The sequence below is a fragment of the Rhipicephalus microplus genome, chromosome X, assembly GCF_043290135.1.
Source record: "Rhipicephalus microplus isolate Deutch F79 chromosome X, USDA_Rmic, whole genome shotgun sequence".
In the NCBI taxonomy this organism is placed as follows: Eukaryota; Metazoa; Arthropoda; class Arachnida; order Ixodida; family Ixodidae; genus Rhipicephalus; species Rhipicephalus microplus.
Window position 1 is genome coordinate 380744133 of NC_134710.1, and position 17586 is coordinate 380761718.

The 17586-nt window shown below is 42.4% G+C and overlaps 1 long non-coding RNA gene across 1 annotated transcript; it reads right to left on the minus strand.

Moving 5' to 3' along the window:
• Positions 1–2409: 2409 nt before the first annotated feature.
• LOC142776422 (uncharacterized) lies at positions 2410–4207 on the minus strand. The gene is made up of 2 exons (XR_012887524.1): positions 3131–4207; positions 2410–2565 (listed from the first exon to the last, which is right to left on the minus strand). It is a non-coding gene; the product is annotated as an uncharacterized LOC142776422 (long non-coding RNA).
• Positions 4208–17586: the final 13379 nt, after the last annotated feature.

Here is a 17586-nt window from a genome sequence, read left to right on the forward strand (position 1 = left end):
AATAACTACTTCATAAATGCAGTAGCGTTGTGCAATGATAACGCGGATTTTGTCGCCGGATGCAGTAACGTGAGCCAAAGTATCTTTCTTGACCCAACAAACGAAAGTGAAGTATGCGAAATCTTCAAGCATCTAAATAGTACTAAATCTCTTGATGCCGATGACCTGCAGATCACACCAATAAAACACGTTTTATATTTACTTAGTAGTGTACTAACCTATATATATAACTTAGTTCTTGAACATGGTGTTTTTCCAGAAGCCATGAAGAAAGCTCGTGTATCAGTCATTTTTAAGGGTGGTGACCGCAACAGTGAAAGTAACTACAGGCCTATATCGGTCCTTCCTGTCTTCTCTAAATGTTTAGAAAAAATTATTCATGTCCGCATAACGAAATTTTTTAATAAACACAATGTGTTAACAGATGCGCAGTTTGGCTTTATAAGCGGCAAGTCCACTGAAACTGCATTGTTGACATTAAAGGAAGCTATACTTCATAACTTTGAACAAAATAAATTCACACTCAGCATATTTCTAGATTTCAGTAAGGCATTTGACTCGCTTCATCATAATATATTGTTAGACAAATTAGAATCAAATGGCATTCGGGGTGTTGCCAAATCTTTAATTCGATCATATCTTAGCAATAGGTGCCAAAGTGTTTACATTAATGAAAATAGCTCGTCATTCTTGCCCCTCACTCGTGGTGTGCCGCAAGGCAGTATACTTGGTCCGCTGATGTTTAATGTTTACATTAATGACATTGTTCAACTGGACACAACAGTTAAATACGTCATATATGCGGACGATTCAACAATAATCCTTGATGGCGTTAACTTAGATGACATTGTAAGCAAAGCAAATGATATACTTTCAAGAATTTCGTCATGGTCCAGAATGAACCAGCTTAAAATTAATCCAAATAAAACCAAAGCCATTGTTTTTCGTGCCAAAAATAAAGTACTCGCTACCCATCAACCTTTAGTTCTTGAATCAGTGCCGATTGATATTGTTGATAGCTACAAAATACTCGGAGTTTATTTTTCCTCCAATCTAGGCTGGGATACACATGTAAATTTTGTTTGTAAAAAGCTTTCTTCGGTAACAGGAGTGATGTCTCGTTGCCGGAACATTTTGCCGCTCAAAGTGAAACTTCAGATATATTATGCGCTATTTAATTCACATCTAATGTATTGCAGCCTTGTATGGGCCACGACAAGCAAAGCAAACATCAATAAAGTCATTACTTTGCAAAAAAAAATAGTCCGCCAGATTGGAAATATTGAACCGTTCGGAACGACGCGTGGAGCTTTCCAAGAATTTAATATAATACGAGCTGACAACCTTTACACATTTCGCTTATTGCACACACTTTATTTCTCGAATAAGGAGTTCTCCAACTTCATTAGATTACTGTCATGCCTACAGCGTCGTGTCATTACGTTTCCTACAAGAAATACAGATATTTGGTTCGTACCGCGTTTCCGCACTACATATAGACACCAAGCCTTGGCCTACAACGTTCCCACAACACTTAACACGCACGAAAGTACAATCTCCTGCAACAAAAAACAACTACACTCACATTTCTGCTCTCTGGCTCCATAGGAACATTCCTAGTCCAGTCCAGTGTAAATAAATTGTATCATGTTATATCTCGTTATCTTGCGCTGTATTAGCGATATGAATGTATGTGTTTTCACATAAATGTATATATGTTTCTTTTTAGGTTGATAAGTGTCAATGTATACGATTTGTCTGTGCATGGTGTATTTTGCTTATTGAAAACCCTTTTTTACACATTTTATAACAGGTATTGTAAAATAATCAGTTAAAAAATCATTTTTGAATTGTGTATTGTTCATATTTTTTTTATTGTACTTGCATGTTATGTACTTGTAATCATTTCCGCACTACTGCCATGTGTATATTCAGGTCACCAGGGCCTTTGTCAAGCCGTTTCTCACGGCTTTTAGCCTTGGCGACCTTCCAGTTTGGTCTGGTAAATAAATAAAGAAATTGAATTGAAAAAGCTATAGACAACGCAATCATCCGCCGACAATCGGCTCAGACCACCCGCAACGAAGCACCACGGCGTGTATTTGTATACGCGCGACTACCACCTATCCGCACTTGCGCGGAGACAGTGCTGCCACCTATAGGTAGTATTCACCTCCAATCAACCATGTGCTCCCGCAGCCTACGCTTCGGCTATCCGCACAGCATTTGAGCAATGCGGCGAAGGCACTACGTCCGGCCGTCATGGCTAGGGCCATGTGACATGTGTGGGCCCCTACGTGATAGTAAAGTTGCGCTGTTTTTTTGCGCTCACCATCCGTTATCACGTTTGATTGTGCCCTGTTTGTGTGCAGCTATCGCACAAAATGGAAGGGTGACGAGCCCGAATACTCAAAATTGGTAAAATTTTATTCCTTGCTGAACGTTATTCGCGGTCATGTAGACGTCTACTGCAGGTTGTGGTGAAGCGTCGTAGCGAGTGATTCAGACGTCTTCTCCAGACTGATTTTAACAAGGCTGTGGGGTGAATGCTTGAGAGTGGCTCACCTGTGAATGATAACTCACTTGCGTTCAAATTCTGACAGATTTGAGTAGTTGAGATGCGAACGAAATATGAATATTTATATAAAGGAATGGCAAAGGCACAGTAAATGCAGTCAGTTTCAATGCTCTGGCAGAGACGTCTGCGAAAAGCACAACACAGCGGAGTACTCAACGTTGAACTATTCCTATTATTACATGCGTAGGACACGGCGAGCTTAAATGAGAGGCACACGCTTTTGTTTTTCTCGCTAAAGTGACCTGGCTCAGTACACTTACGTCAAAGCACAGGTGGCTTGTAACCTTGGTCTAGGGAATAATTTATGCTCCTGATACTTTTCATTTGATTGAACAAAACTGTGGGTGAGCCAACCCCGTCAAAATTTCAGTCTTGTGTATACTTTACCACGATCTAATATGCCGAATGCAATGGTGTTTTCACTTGCAAGGTCCTAAGCGCTTGTGAGGCCGCTGCTTCAACTAGATTCGTAAAACATTGCACTAGTATCAAAGTCAAGGGTAAACGCGATTTTAGCGCTTACAGATAGAATATAACTTCAGATTATCTTACCTTTGCGCCAGCATTGGCTCAGTCACCGTCACTTTTCAGCGAAGGTTCGTGGACAAACCCACTAGTCAAGCATACAACAATGTCTCGGCTTTGAGTTGTTCGTGCGTCACAAAGCATGTCGTACATGCATCAAACAGTATTTTATGTCTCAGAGTTCCACGTTCAAAACAAACAAGTCTGGTGTCAAATTCGGCCTCCACGCTCGTCAGAATGAGTGGGTCAACGTCCACTGCAGGGATCCACATTGTCCGTGTATCGCTGTTTAGCATCGGCGTCCATTTTCTCGGCGTACACGCTCAAGCGAGGCTAGCACACATTGCCCATGGCTGCAGCAGCTTCACAAATGGTAAATCTTGTACCTTCTAAATGCAAATAAAATAAAACAACAGCAACATACCCGCAGTAATTGGTGTGCACCTTTTGGAACCGCCCCACTCAACTGCAGGTATGCCGCCGGACGCTGCTAGGTGTCTTTCAAAATGGGGGCCACGCGGTTTCCAGCACAGCTGGCGCACTTTTCGCTGCCGCGCCCGCCAAGCTGACGTCACGTGAATACAACCTATATCGTGACCTCGCCGCGAATAGACAATTTTCTGCAGCTGGTTTCTTTAAGCAAAACTAGATGGTGCCACCACACCGAAAAACCACGGCTTTCTTCTCCGCGGCGTGGCCGCGATGTGGCGGACGCTGTTCTGAAGCTTACGGTGAGAAACGGGCGGCGTGGACTATAACCCACTTCAATAATGTACCTTTTGTACTCTTTTATTTATTTATTTACAGTACCTACAGCGCCCGCGAGGGGCATTAGTGTAGGGGGAGATAACGATTTCGAAATGCAGAAAGGCGACAGTCCATTAACACTGAGTTGAACATAAAAGAAATACAGATACATAATAAAGCATCGAATGGTGACACTTAATAAACGCCCCGCCGCGGTGGTCTAGTGGCTAAGGCACTCGGCTGCTGACCCGCAGGGCGCGGGTTCGAATCCCTGCTGCGGCGGCTGCATTTCCGATGGAGGCGGAAATGTTGTAGGCCCGTGTGCTCAGATTTGGGTGCACGTTAAAGAACCCCAGGTGGTCTAAATTTCCGGAGCCCTCCACTACGGCGTCTCTCATAATCATATAGTGGTTTTGGGACGTTAAACCCCACATATCAATCAACACTTAATAAACATTGACGTGTGTGAAGGTACAGCAGCAAGAAAAAAAATATATATAAAATGCATATGCACACACATATATCTATATACATATATATATATATACACACAGATAAAAGCAGGCGAAAAAGAAAAAGCTGAAGCGTAGATCGCTAGAGAGATGAAACGAAAGTGTAGGCAACTTTAATGTGTGCTCAGGCTACGATAAAATATGATGTTCCAGCTTAGTGGCGAATGTTTCCCTGGACGCGGCTACAATTTCATGAGGTAGTTTGTTCCATTGCTTAATTGATCGCGGAAAAAATGAATATTTAAAAAGGTTAATTCTGGTAGCGAATTCGCGCACTTTAAGGGGGTGATCAGTACGAGCAGATATATACGTAGGCTCCGATATGTAGTTTTCTTTATGAATACCCGTTAAACCATGGAATATTTTGTGAAACAGAGATAAACGTAAGAATTTGCGCCTGTCTTCAAGAAGAGGCCATCCTAAAGTACTCCTGATTTCGAAAGATCTTTTAGAAAAGTTGTAATCACCCGTGACGAAACGGGCCGCTCTCAGCTGCACGCGTTCTAGAGCGTCGATGTTCACCTTAGTAAAAGGGTCCCACGTGCTGAACGCGTATTCCAAAAGTGGGCGTACATTCGACATATACAGGATTTCTTTCAGGCTGGCCGCTGGTTGTTTAAAGTTACGTCTTAAGAAGTTTAATGTGTTGCTGGCCTTTGTTACGATGTAATTTATGTGGGCATTCCAAGTCAAATTGCTAGAAAAAAATGACTCCTAAATACTTATATTCTGTTACAAGGGACAGCTGTGTTGTATTCATGACATAGCTTGCCATCAGCAGGTGCCTTTTGTTTGTGAATTTTAAGAGGTTGCATTTGGACAGGTTGAGTGTCATGTTCCAAGTCGAACACCAAGACATGATTTTGTTCAGATCATTCTGTAGCAGTTGACTATCTGATTCACTTGAAATTTCACGGTAAATACAGCAATCATCTGCATATAACTTCACACGGCAAAACAAGTGTTCAGTAAGGTCATTGATAAATACAAGAAAAAGCAGGGGCCCTAAGACGGACCCCTGTGGCACTCCAGATAATACAGAGACACCAGAAGAGCGGACACCATGAAGTATCACGCGTTGTTTTCTATCTAACAGGTACGCTTCGAACCACTTCAGGAGGTTGTTCGGCAAGTTGAGGTAGGACAACTTTAGTAGTAACAGGGTGTGAGATACGGTATCGAAAGCTTTCCGAAAGTCTAGAAAGATGCAGTCAACTTGCAAACCTGAGTTAATAAATGCTGCGATGTCATGGCAAAATTCTACAAGCTGAGTGTCGCAAGAAAAGCCAGCCCTGAAGCCATGTTGCGTTGGAATAATGAAGCTATTTTCTTGAAGGTGTGCCATTAAATTTGTATATACAACATGTTCTAATGTTTTACAAGCAACGCTTGTGAGTGAAATCGGCCTGTAGTTGCACGTTCTTGTTTTTGAACCACTTTTGTGAATCGGAATAACATTTGCAGTTTTTGCAGTCCGAAGGTAGAGCACCAACTTGAAGAGATATCTTAAATAACAGTATTAAGAAAGGGGTGACGGACGATGCACAGTTTTTTAGGACAAAATTTGAAATAAAGTCAGGACCGGTAGCCGAGTGGATGTTTATCTTCCGTAGTACCATCTTCAGACAGCTCAATTTCCCTCACCTGAGTAAGCTCTCTGACGTCATGCGATTTCAAAAGTGCGGCTTTTGAGCGTGAAAACACGGAGTGAAAATAAGATTGAAGGCCTCTGCTTTTGCTAAAATATCTGTGCCGTAGGCTTTTTCATCTATGACGTCAGGGATAGCGTTACCAGAGTTCTTTTTGCTCTTGACATATTTCCACATTTCTTTTGGATTAGTTTTCACTTTGTGTCCTAGATTGAAAAGAAACTTTATGTGCATTGCGCATCAATCTCGCTATCGTTTTGCTCATTACCTTCATCTTTGCGAACAATGTAGGATTCGGCGAGTGGCAGTGTTACGAAAGGCTCCATTTTTTCTGTTTATTATCGTACGAATCTGTTTAGTAATCCATGGTTTATCGTTTCCACGCTGGGAAGTAATGACATCCGAGGGAATGAAGGTTTGTGTCAAGGAGAGTATTTTAGTCTTAAAAAAGATCCCACAATGCATTTATGTCTAGACACGAACATTGAGCCCTAAACTATGGAAAAAAATTGTCTAGTTCACATGATATTGTTGCGTAATCGCCTCTTTCATAAGAAAAGACCTTGCGAGGCTGCGCAGAACGACAATTCTTGGTGGCACAGGACATCTTAGCGACGACAACATCATGATCACTAATACCAGTAATTAAAGTAATCGAAGACACGAGATCAAGCACATTGCAAAAAAATAAATCAAGTACATTTGCACTACTAGCCATAATTCGCGTTGGTTTTGCACAAACTGTAGTAACGAATGGGCATTTATCATTTCGCGGAAGGTCGTGTACAGAAGGGATGAACTGACTAACACTGGTGTAAGCTGCTGCCATATCACATCTGGTAAATTAAAATCACCTGCCAAAACAATATTTGTAGTTTGTAGTGTCAGCAGCACATTGCTTAAATTAAAAAGGAGCTGAGGGTCTCTCGTGCTGGGTGACCTGTAAAAGAAAACGAATGCCACAGACGAGCCATTGTTCAAGAGTACTTTGCAGCAAACAATTTCGGTTAAGCCAGCTTCGACGTCAACGAGGAAGCTAGATATAGTATTGTGAATCGAAATGAAAACACCTCCCCCATGCGCGTTTCTGTCCTTCCTGTAGACTGTGTAGCAGGTTGGAAAGATTTCATTGTCATTTATTGTGTCGTCTAACCAAGATTCAGAACCAAGTACTACATGTGGCTTTGTCGTTTCAATGAGGGCGGCGAGTTCTATAATTTTATTTTTTACGCTACGACAATTTACCACAATACACACGATGCCATCCGGGCTGGATGGTTGCCTAGAAGTTACGAGGGCCTTTTTTAGTTGCTATGTCTTGGTTTTAGTCACGCTGTCTGTTTCAGCATTATAGACAAAAGTTTCCTTGCCAATCTTTAGTTTGTTATACGATAGTCTGAAGTCCCCTCCCTTACTCTTTGCCAATTTAATTAATTTCCGCCTCTCTTGTCGAACTTTGTTGCTATAGTCTTCGCTAATAGCAAAGCTTGTACCTTTCAACCTCGAAGTAGTTGATAAAACACGCTGCTTTTCCTTAAACGACAGAAACCGAACTACAATAGGCCTGTTTTTTGTTGCCGTGAAGCGACCTAGCCTGTGGGCCCTCTCAACCGCATCAGCCGAAATAGCGACTTTTAACTTTTCCTCGCAAAAGACGATCACCTTAGTCTCCGTATCTTGCCAGGTTTCACCAGCTGCAACTTGAAAGCCAAAAAGATAAGGTTGTTTCTTCGAGATCTATTTTCCATATCATCTTCCAATTCTTGCAGCTTCGAAAACGTGGCAGCAAGATTGTCGGTCTCCGCAGTTAACTGCATCACCTTGTCCCTTAATGGAAGCACCGATAGCAATTTGTCCTCAAAGACGTTCAATTTGTCCTCTATCTGCGAAAACCTTTGCTCGAGTGCTTATTGCCGTGACGCTACGGAACGAAGTTCCCCAAGAATTTCCGTCTGCTTTTGCAGTACCGTGGGAATTGCCATGACAGCGGTGAACATTTGTTCTTCTTGCTCAGAAGTCAGAGGGCCTGGGTTTTGTTCTACATCACCTGCAAGCTGCAGTAGTTTTCGCAGATAACGTACACATAAAAAACACTTGATTCGCACAAAAGTAACGCTGCGCGTACAAACGTTCAAGGCGGAGTTGGGATCTGGCGCCAATTTTTGAAATGGTTTACCGTTAACAGGGCGATAGAAAAAACCAACTTGAAGAAGTACGAGGCGTAAGTGACCAGCAGCCATGTCGGCGCCAGATCCCAAGGTGGTATGCAGGGGCGGTAGCTTATGTAGTGTGACGTTGAGTTCCGATGTGCCAGGTTGCCAGTCAGCGTAGTGACAGTCGAACAGCGATGGTAGCGCCGTCATATCCAAAGGAAGGTGCGCTTCAGTGAAAAAGTGCAGGACAGGGCATACATCCCAAGCGGCACCGTCTGCGTGGTCGAAAGGCCGCTCCGCTCCGGATGCGTAGAAAGTCGACACCATCTGCAGAAATTGAAGAAGTACGAGGCGTAAGTGACCAGCAGCCATGTCGGCGCCAGATCCCAAGGTGGTATGCAAGGGCGGTAGCTTATGTAGTGTGACGTTGAGTTCTGATGTGCCAGGTTGCCAGTCAGCGTAGCGACAGTCGAACAGCGACGGTAGCGCCGTCATATCCAAAGGAAGGTGCGCTTCAGTGAAAAAGTGCAGGGCAGGGCATACATCCCAGGCGGCACCGTCTGCGTGGTCGAAAAGCCGCTCCGCTCCGGATACGTGGAAAGTCGACACCATCTGCAGAAACTGAAGAAGTACGAGGCGTAAGTGACCAGCACCATGTCGGTGCCGTTCTCCCCTCTTTTGTCAGAAGCCGAAAAACATCCTGCCATAAATTAGCTTATCGGCGGTTACGGCAGTATTCAGAAGTTTTAATGATAGATGCCTTCCTTGATAAATAGAGATTACAATTAGCAGGGCACCTATTGTAACACAATCAGAAATAAGCCATCTTGTTCATACTCAAGTGCCGCGTTCTTCAGGGGGTTTGAAGGTTCATCGGTGCGCCCCTCTTCTCTTTCATGTCAATGTATGGGACAGACTTTGTGCCCCTCCTCTTAGGTCATCATAAGGGGTTTCGAAGCCCAGCTCTCGAATTTCGAAGCCCAACTCTACTAGATGTAGTGACATAGAAATCAAAGGCTACAACAGAGAGATACCATCGCATGATATATACCGTGGCAGCAAGTTTCAGCTTCGCTGGTTAATCATCGGTATAGAGTACATAGGCGGTGATGTTATTTTTACGAATAGTCACACCAGTGTGCAATATTTGCTTTCGGTGGCTATTAGAAGCTTAACCGATATATCCCTCGTCTACATTGATTTGTGTGCTCACTGAAGAACTACACGTGGTCAAAATAAACCCAGAGTGTCCCGCTACACAACATGCCTCATCATCATGTGAAATGGACACCTAAGGCCCGAGAATAGAGTTTTTAGCGAGACTCGTTAGAAGTTCTTGTCTACCAGACCCTCGCGATTTCACAGCTGCAGCTTCCATGCAGAAATTATAGGAATATCTCCGAAAGCCACAACGGTATTGTGAAGTCCACCGTGGTGGAGGTCTCAAGACATTTTGGGTACTTATGGTTCATCATCATCATCATCATCATCATCATCATCATCATCATCATCATCATCATCATCATCATCATCATCACCGCCACCACCATCATCATCATCATCATCATCATTTTCAGCCTATGTTAGTCTACTGCCGGACTTGATGAACTGAATATAAAGTGTATAGCTAGTTTCTTCCAAGTAAATTCTCCTCCATCTTTAACTAGATTGGTTGCTACTCTGTAATTGCCAAAATGCTTTTCCCTGTGACACATCCCGTATGACCGTTCTAATCTCACCAGTAGTTAGATATGAAACTTTCCTATTTTTTTGTCGTTACTTCCACTCGAGGTTGAATGTCTTATTTTGCAACTATATAGTTCAGCGTAGAATTACTCCGCCACTCTAACTATGTCATGGACGTCATTGGTAATGCTTCCAAGCTTTTATTTGATGGCGTGAATTTCGTTTGTTCTTATACAACGGCTCTCTTTCGCCGTTTCGATGCTAATGCATTTTTTATGGCTGTTTCCATCACTTCGAGGCTGCAGTTTCTTATGTCATGGACTTTTGTCTTGTTGATAAGCTTTGTCAGCTCAGCGAACTGTATTTTAGGTATTGATTTAGTCTACCTCATGTGTTTCCACTTCTTTATTAAGCCATTATTGGATTGGGAAGGCATGTGTAGTTGTTTACTCCGCGCTTTACCTCCAACTTCGATAGCTGCTTCAGGGATCAGTCTGGTTACTGTTTCGTTCATTCCCTCTTGTGAGCAGTATCCTCTAATCTTAAAACTGTGTATATGTTTTCAATCGTAATCTTAATATTTTCTGATTTTATTTTTACGCCGTCTATTTTTCATGCTCTTATAGAGGCAGTCAGAATTGTACTGACAGCTGAATTGTCACAATTCCTAGAATTGTGAGAGGCGCGATTAAAGTGAGTGAATCTTTTAAATTTTTTGCAGACCTCTTCGATGGTGCCACGCCAAAGATCATTTGTTCTCTGGTAAAATAGAAAGCAGACATGCCTTCACTGTTTGTACGTGAAGAGGTAAGTTTCTTGCGCGTTTTGATTAATGCTTCATGTTCTGAACCTTGTACTTAAAAAAATGATTTTCATACTGGATCATTACCCTATAAGGAATTGAATTTATAGGTGAGTTCAGGCTTTCGTTAGTGCCATTTTTAAGCTGTAGTCTTACTTAATTCGGGAATTCGCTGTAGGCTGGAAAAGTATATTATCTGTATTATACAAAATTCTTGGAATGTACGGGTTGTATGCTTTAAGTTCAGTGTAATTTCAATTACACGCCATTTCAAAGAATACGCACTACACATTATTAATATGTGCTGCTGCCAGAACAGCAGGGAGATCATTTCACGAGAAATAATATTTGCTTTTATCACAGAACAAGAGGGTGCCACGGACGCCCTGCGTAGTCTACTCCGGCCCCAGCCTGGAGCAAGCCTAGTTCCGGAACGTCCTCGTGGATGACCGAAAGATCTTTCGCGTCAGTATTGCCGAAGAAGGAGTGACAACATTGATGGCTTAATTTGTTTTATTTTCAACATTGTCTGCGGCTGCAAGGCCTTTAACAACCACCATGCTAGAGTGGGTTTTGTCGGCGTGAGTTTGGAGTTTATCAACGAAATTGTTCAGGCAATACGACGCTGAAGAGAGAGAGAGAGAATGAAACGAAGAGAAGGCAGGAAGGTTAACCCGAAATTGGAGCATCCGGTTTGCTACCCTGCGCTAAAGGGAGGGAGAATGGGGAATAAAGATAAAAAGAAAGCAAAGAGCAAACTAGACGCGTGAAAGAGAAAAGAAAAAAAAAACAAGTGAGCTAGGTGCTATAGCCTATTCAATAGGCCACTACTACGTAAGAAGTTCAATAATGCCTTCACTGATTTTCTGTGCGAAGACAGATTATGTCGTCTTTCAAGCACTGACTGTTCTGACGAGGGTCTGTCGTCGAGGCGAGCTAACGCAGCAGCTTGCTGCCGTCTTTGCACGCTGTAACAAGGGCAGTGGCAGAGAACGTGTTCTAACATTTCATCGCTGCCGCAATGATCGCAAGCAGCAAAGTCTTCTATACGACGCTGAAAATTTTAGTGTCACAATGCCTGAACAGCTTTCTCTAGTGTGGTCATGGTAGATGAATAAATATTGTTATTTGTCTAAGTTATCTTGCTGACTTCTAGCTGGGTCATTCCATGCCAAACGTCCCAGCCATTTCGGCGACCATCTCAAATTTATGTGAAAAAAAGTGCTGACATACTGCATTGAAAACAGTGAACTGCTAGAATATTTCAGCAAAAAAAAAGTTTTGTTCATGTGGCTGCCTTCTGAACTTTCTGCCATAATGCCGTCTGGATGTTGTTTGTGGACAATTTCAGTTTAAAAGTACCGCTTCTTTTTCTATACCAATTCGGTCTACATGTTAAGTAAATGTGCTTTTGTAAGGTATTGAAAGCTCAGTAATATTAGTGCAAATTGTTTTGCCTCATTAGTTTCCAAGAATCATGCCAAAATGTGTTGTGTTTGCATTTTTCATTGCAATAGTGCTTTTTGTATGAATATCTGAGCAGTGAATGCTTACTCCACAGAAGGTATATTTTGATGAAAGAATATCTTTAGACCTCGGAATCTGCTAAAATATACAAGAAAATATTACGAATTTCACAAAATTGGGATTTTCGTCCTTATTCAGATGAGATTTGCACCATGTGGTGGTCCAATTAAAACTCATCTTTATACCTAAATTGAAAGCAAATAAAGTTCTTTTTATATTAAAAATCTTATCACCAAAATGACAAGAAAGAGCGCTAATTGTCAACTGAATTTTATTGAAGGTGCTACGACCGTTTTTATACCAAGCACAAGAACAGGACTCATGTGCAACGACACATGTGTGACCATGACAAAATAATCTTAACTGAGAAAAGACTACTCTTTCTTGGAAAGGATAAGTAAAGGTGTACTGATGCATTGATACTTGGACTTCCTGATAAAAAATTTTTTCTAAAATCTGCCTTTCATTTTTTGTTCTTGTCTTTTTTTTTCAAAAACCAGGTTTTATGAAACGTAGAACCGCACTCACATTCTTTACAGTATGCAGCCATCACACTATCATAGCCATTCTTAACATTTAAAGCATGCTGCCTTCCTCGATCATTAAATCATTGCGCAGTTTATCCTATTTTCACATTTGAACAAGTTAACGGTATCTCATACACAACATTAGATTGGCATTTAGTGAACATATTCTCGTGATGAATGATGCAAGATTGACAATTCTTGTTGGTCTAAGTACACACACTTTTAAAACCTTGCAAGGGGCGGAAAACCACAAGTTAATATCACATCTGCTGGCTCTTTTCTTTAAATTGTGAGACACCTGATGTACGTATGGTGTAACATGCAAAGGTCCTAGGTCATTCTGTTTTTCTTTTCGTCCTGTTTCTTTTAACATTACTTTATGCAGGAGGGTTTCGTAAATGGGTGCGATAATGCTATTGAGATACTGACTGGTGTTATCAGCGCAGGAGTGCTAAGAATGTTCCGCCTTTTGATAGTGGGCATTCAAAATTAGTAAAAAGAGGGATTGCCACCGCATGTATTCAGGCCACCCTTCAGAAGTCATGTTAGCACAAGGGTGAGGTCAGCCTTAAAAACCAGATTAAAAGACTAAAAGATGCTGGATATCCCAACAGTGTCATCACACCCATTTGCGAAACCCTCCTGCAGAAATTAAAGTTAAAGAACCAAAGAATAGGACCAAAAAAAGCTTTGCATGTCACACCACATAAGGTGTTCACAATTTAAAGAAAATAACCACTAGATATGATATTAACTTATTGTTTTCCATCCCACGCAAGCTTTCAAGAGTGTGTGTACTAAACAGCAACAGGAATAGTCAATCTTGCACCATTCGTCACGAAAATAGGTTTACTTATTGCCAATCTAAAGTTTTTAGAAGCATTTTTATCTGGAAGGCCAAGGATCAGTGCTTCAGTACACCTTTACTTATCCTTCCCAAGAGAGAGTATTCTTTTCTCAGTTAAGATTATTTTGTCGTGGTCACACATGTGTCGTCGCGCATGAGCACTTTTCTTGTACTAGGTATAAAACCGGTTGTAGCACTTCCAATAAAATTCAGTTGACAGTCGGCGCTCTTTCCTGTCCTTTTTGTCTCTTCCTGAAGTTGTCTGCGCTGTGACTAGAACACAACCACAGTAAACCAACTCGCCCAAATTAAGCTCTTGTTACTTAACACGTAGACCGAGTTTCGTATGGAAAGATGGAGTGGTGCTTTTGAAATAAAATTATTCACATACAACACCTACACCTCCAGGAAGTTCAGAAGGCAGCCACGTGACCAAATATTTTTCCTCTCCTAAATATTCTAGGAGTTCGCTATTTTCAATGCAGCACGAGTTTTTCGAATACATTTCAGATAGTCGCCAAAATGGCTGGAACATTTGGCTTGAAATGACCCACCTGTGTTATTAATCATAATTCTGCATTATCTCTTTTGTGTTTTGTCTGTCCTAACTAAGTTTTGTGTTCGTTTTTAGCTTAATCTGTTTCTGATCATTGTATTGGTTTTTTTAAGTATTCGCTGAAGTTATATGTGCAAAAACCCATATATGTTTGCGTCTACATCATTTCTAGTAACCAATTGTTATACATCCAGGAATACAAAGCTGAAAGCACTGTGATTGTGTACATTTGAAAACATTATCGGTACACATTTTCGTGTACGTCACTTCTTGGGACCGATTGTGTACATGAAGGCGTATAATGTGAAATCATGGCGATGGTATATATTTGGAAGAATTATGAGTATATATTCGCTTGTATTTCATTTCTAGCAACTGATTGCATACATGAATGAGTATTAAACTGAAACCACTCGGATTGTAGATACAATCCAAGGTGAAATGCCAGAGCTGATCGAACAATTCCTCCACTACGGCGTCATTGATTTGATTTGTATGTATGCAGGATTTAACGTTACGAAACCAATATATGATTATGAGAGACGCCGTAGTTGAGGGCTCCAGAAATTTTGACCACCTGGGGTTCTTTATTGTGCACACAAATCTGAAAGACGCCGGCCTACAGCGTTTTCGCCGCCATCGAAAATGCAGCCGACGCAGCCGGAATTCAATCCCGCGACCTGCAGGTCAGCAGCCGGGTATATTAGCCACTAGATCTCCCCGGCGAGGCTCCGCTACAACGTCGTTTCACGTCGAGGTTCTGGGACAAAAAGCTGCGCAGGTATAATACATTTCAACGCAGGAGATTTGCTCGAAAAAAAAAACACTGACAAAAAAGCGCTTTGTCTACAGCTGCTTTCAGATATCTGTGCAATGTTACCGGCATTTTATCGGTGCCGGTGATAAGTGGAACCAAAACAGTATTTAATCTGAGCTTCCGTAACGAGCAAAAAAAAAAAAGAATCATGGCAATCAAAAAAAAAGATTACAAACTAATGGTAGAAGAACATGCGCTGAGCGCAGTCCACGTAGCTGTCGCCAGAGCAAACTGGTGTGGCTTTACACTTTTCCCATATTAGGCCACATATAGAAAAAGCGATCACTTCCGTGCATCGTTTGTACGTTTTTCCTGCGGAATGCAAAACCTGCATGACATTTTATGAAGAAAAAGATGCTGCCACAGGTTGGCAAAATTTTATAGCCCCCTAGAGCTGCACGTATAGAATGTACCACCCCCTTAGCGCTGAGTGGAACTTAAACTCACTAAAATATTACTCCCTTAGGCTCACTCGGAGCCACGGCTCTCATTCTTAGTAAGTCGACTCATGTGTCCATTACAGTACTATTAATTGCTTCGTCTGATGTGTCAATGCTTTGTAACATCAATATATCGCCTACTCGGCGCTCTACTTAACACTTTTGATCTTGCATATATATTTATATCCGAGTTACCTGTGGTTGCAATTCACTAAGGAAATTTTTATGGAAAGGGACAACTCCCACGAGAGGTAATTTCAATAAGACCGTCCTCTGAAAGAGAATAGAGAGAAGGTCAAGTCAATTCACTCCTTCCAAAACTAACGCCTCTGTTGATGAGGAAACAGTGGTTTGGGCACCATGTTATTGCGCTGTCTGTTCAAAACACAGTTTGCGGCTACCCTGCTGCCTACGTGTCCGAGAATGCTGCCACGCATGAACCTGACGTAACGCAGTGTGTGGCTTGGTTATCGTTCCCTCGCCGTGTCATGGATGTGACCGACAGTGCACGTGAGGGCTGCCCTATCTTTCTTGCGGATAACAGCGATGGTTTCCTCTTCACTTCTTCGGCTCTCAACCTGAATCCTACACTGGAGAAGAGTAACGTCACACCTGATATTGCAATCACCGACAGACACAGTTCGACGACCACATGGTCTACGATGGTCTACGGCTATAAACTCGCCCCGATGAATTACTTCATTAGCCAGTGAGGTAACAGTGATGTGGGCACCATGCTAATTCACTGTCTGTTCATCACACAGTTTACTGTCTACCTTCCTGCCTACGTGTCCGGGAATGCTACCGTGCATGACCTTGACGTTACGCAGTGTGTGGCTTGGTTATCCTTCCCTCGCTGTGTCATGGATAAGACCGACTGTGCACGTGAGGGCTGCCCCATCTTCCTTGCGGATAACAGCGATGGCTTCCTCTTCACTTCTTCGGCTCTCATCCTGAATCCTACACTGGAAAAGACTATAACTTCACACTTGATAGTCCAATCACTGACAGACTTAGTTAGAAGTTAGACGAGCACATGGTCTGCAGCTATATATTCGTCCACGATGAATTCCTTCATCAGCCAGTGAGGTAACAGTGGTGTGGGTACCATGCAAATTCACTGTCTGTTCATCACGCAGTTTACTGTCTACCTTCCTGCCTACGTGTCCGGGAATGCTACCGTGCATGACCCTGACGTTACGCAGTGTGTGGCTTGGTTATCGTTCCCTCGCCGTGTCATGGATGTGACCGACTGTGCACGTGAGGGCTGCCCTATCTTTCTTGCGGATAGCAGCAATGGCTTCCTCTTCACTTCTTCGGCTCTCATCCTGAATCCTACACTGGAAAAGACTAACGTCACATTTGATAGTCCAATCACTGACAGACTCAGCTCGAGGAGCACATGGTCTGCGGCTATAAATTCGTCCACGATGAATTCCTTCATGAGTCGGTGAGGAAAGAGTGGTGTGGGCACCATGCCAATTCACTGTCTGTTCATCACGCAGTTTACTGTCTACCTTCCTGCCTACGTGTCCGGGAATGCTACAATGCATGACCCTGACGTTACGCAGTGCGTGGCTTGGTTATCGTTCCCTCGCCGTGTCATGGATGTGACCGACTGTGCACGTGAGGGCTGCCCTATCTTCCTTGCGGATAACAGCGATGGCTTCCTCTTCACTTCTTCGGCTCTCATCCTGAATCCAACACTGGAAAAGGCTAACGTCATACTTGAGAGTCCAATCACTGACAGACACATGTCGACGACTACATGGTCTACCACTATAAAATTGTCCCCGATGAATTCCTTCATCAGTCAGCGAGGTAACAGTTGTGTGGGAACTATGCTAATTGGCTGTCTGTTCATCGCACAGGTATGTTAGCTTGGCAATGCTTGGTGTATTTGTTGTAATGACTGTTGTATGCTGCTGTTCCCTCATGTCTACGATTGCTACCACGGTTTTGTTTATATTTAATTGTACTCTGCACTTCGAAATGCCGCCCGCAGATTTTTACGAAGAGATGATGTGGAATATAACCCTCGTCCGAACACCCGTTCTCAGCACGCTGCTACTTCAGAACGGTAGTTGACAGATCCTAATATTCAAAGCACGGTTATAAAAATGTTCTCCGAACTCCTGAATGGTTGAAAGAAACTGGCTCAGGATATTGGTGAAATCAAAACTTCTAAATTATCTGTCAACTCGAGGTTTTGAAGCTTTA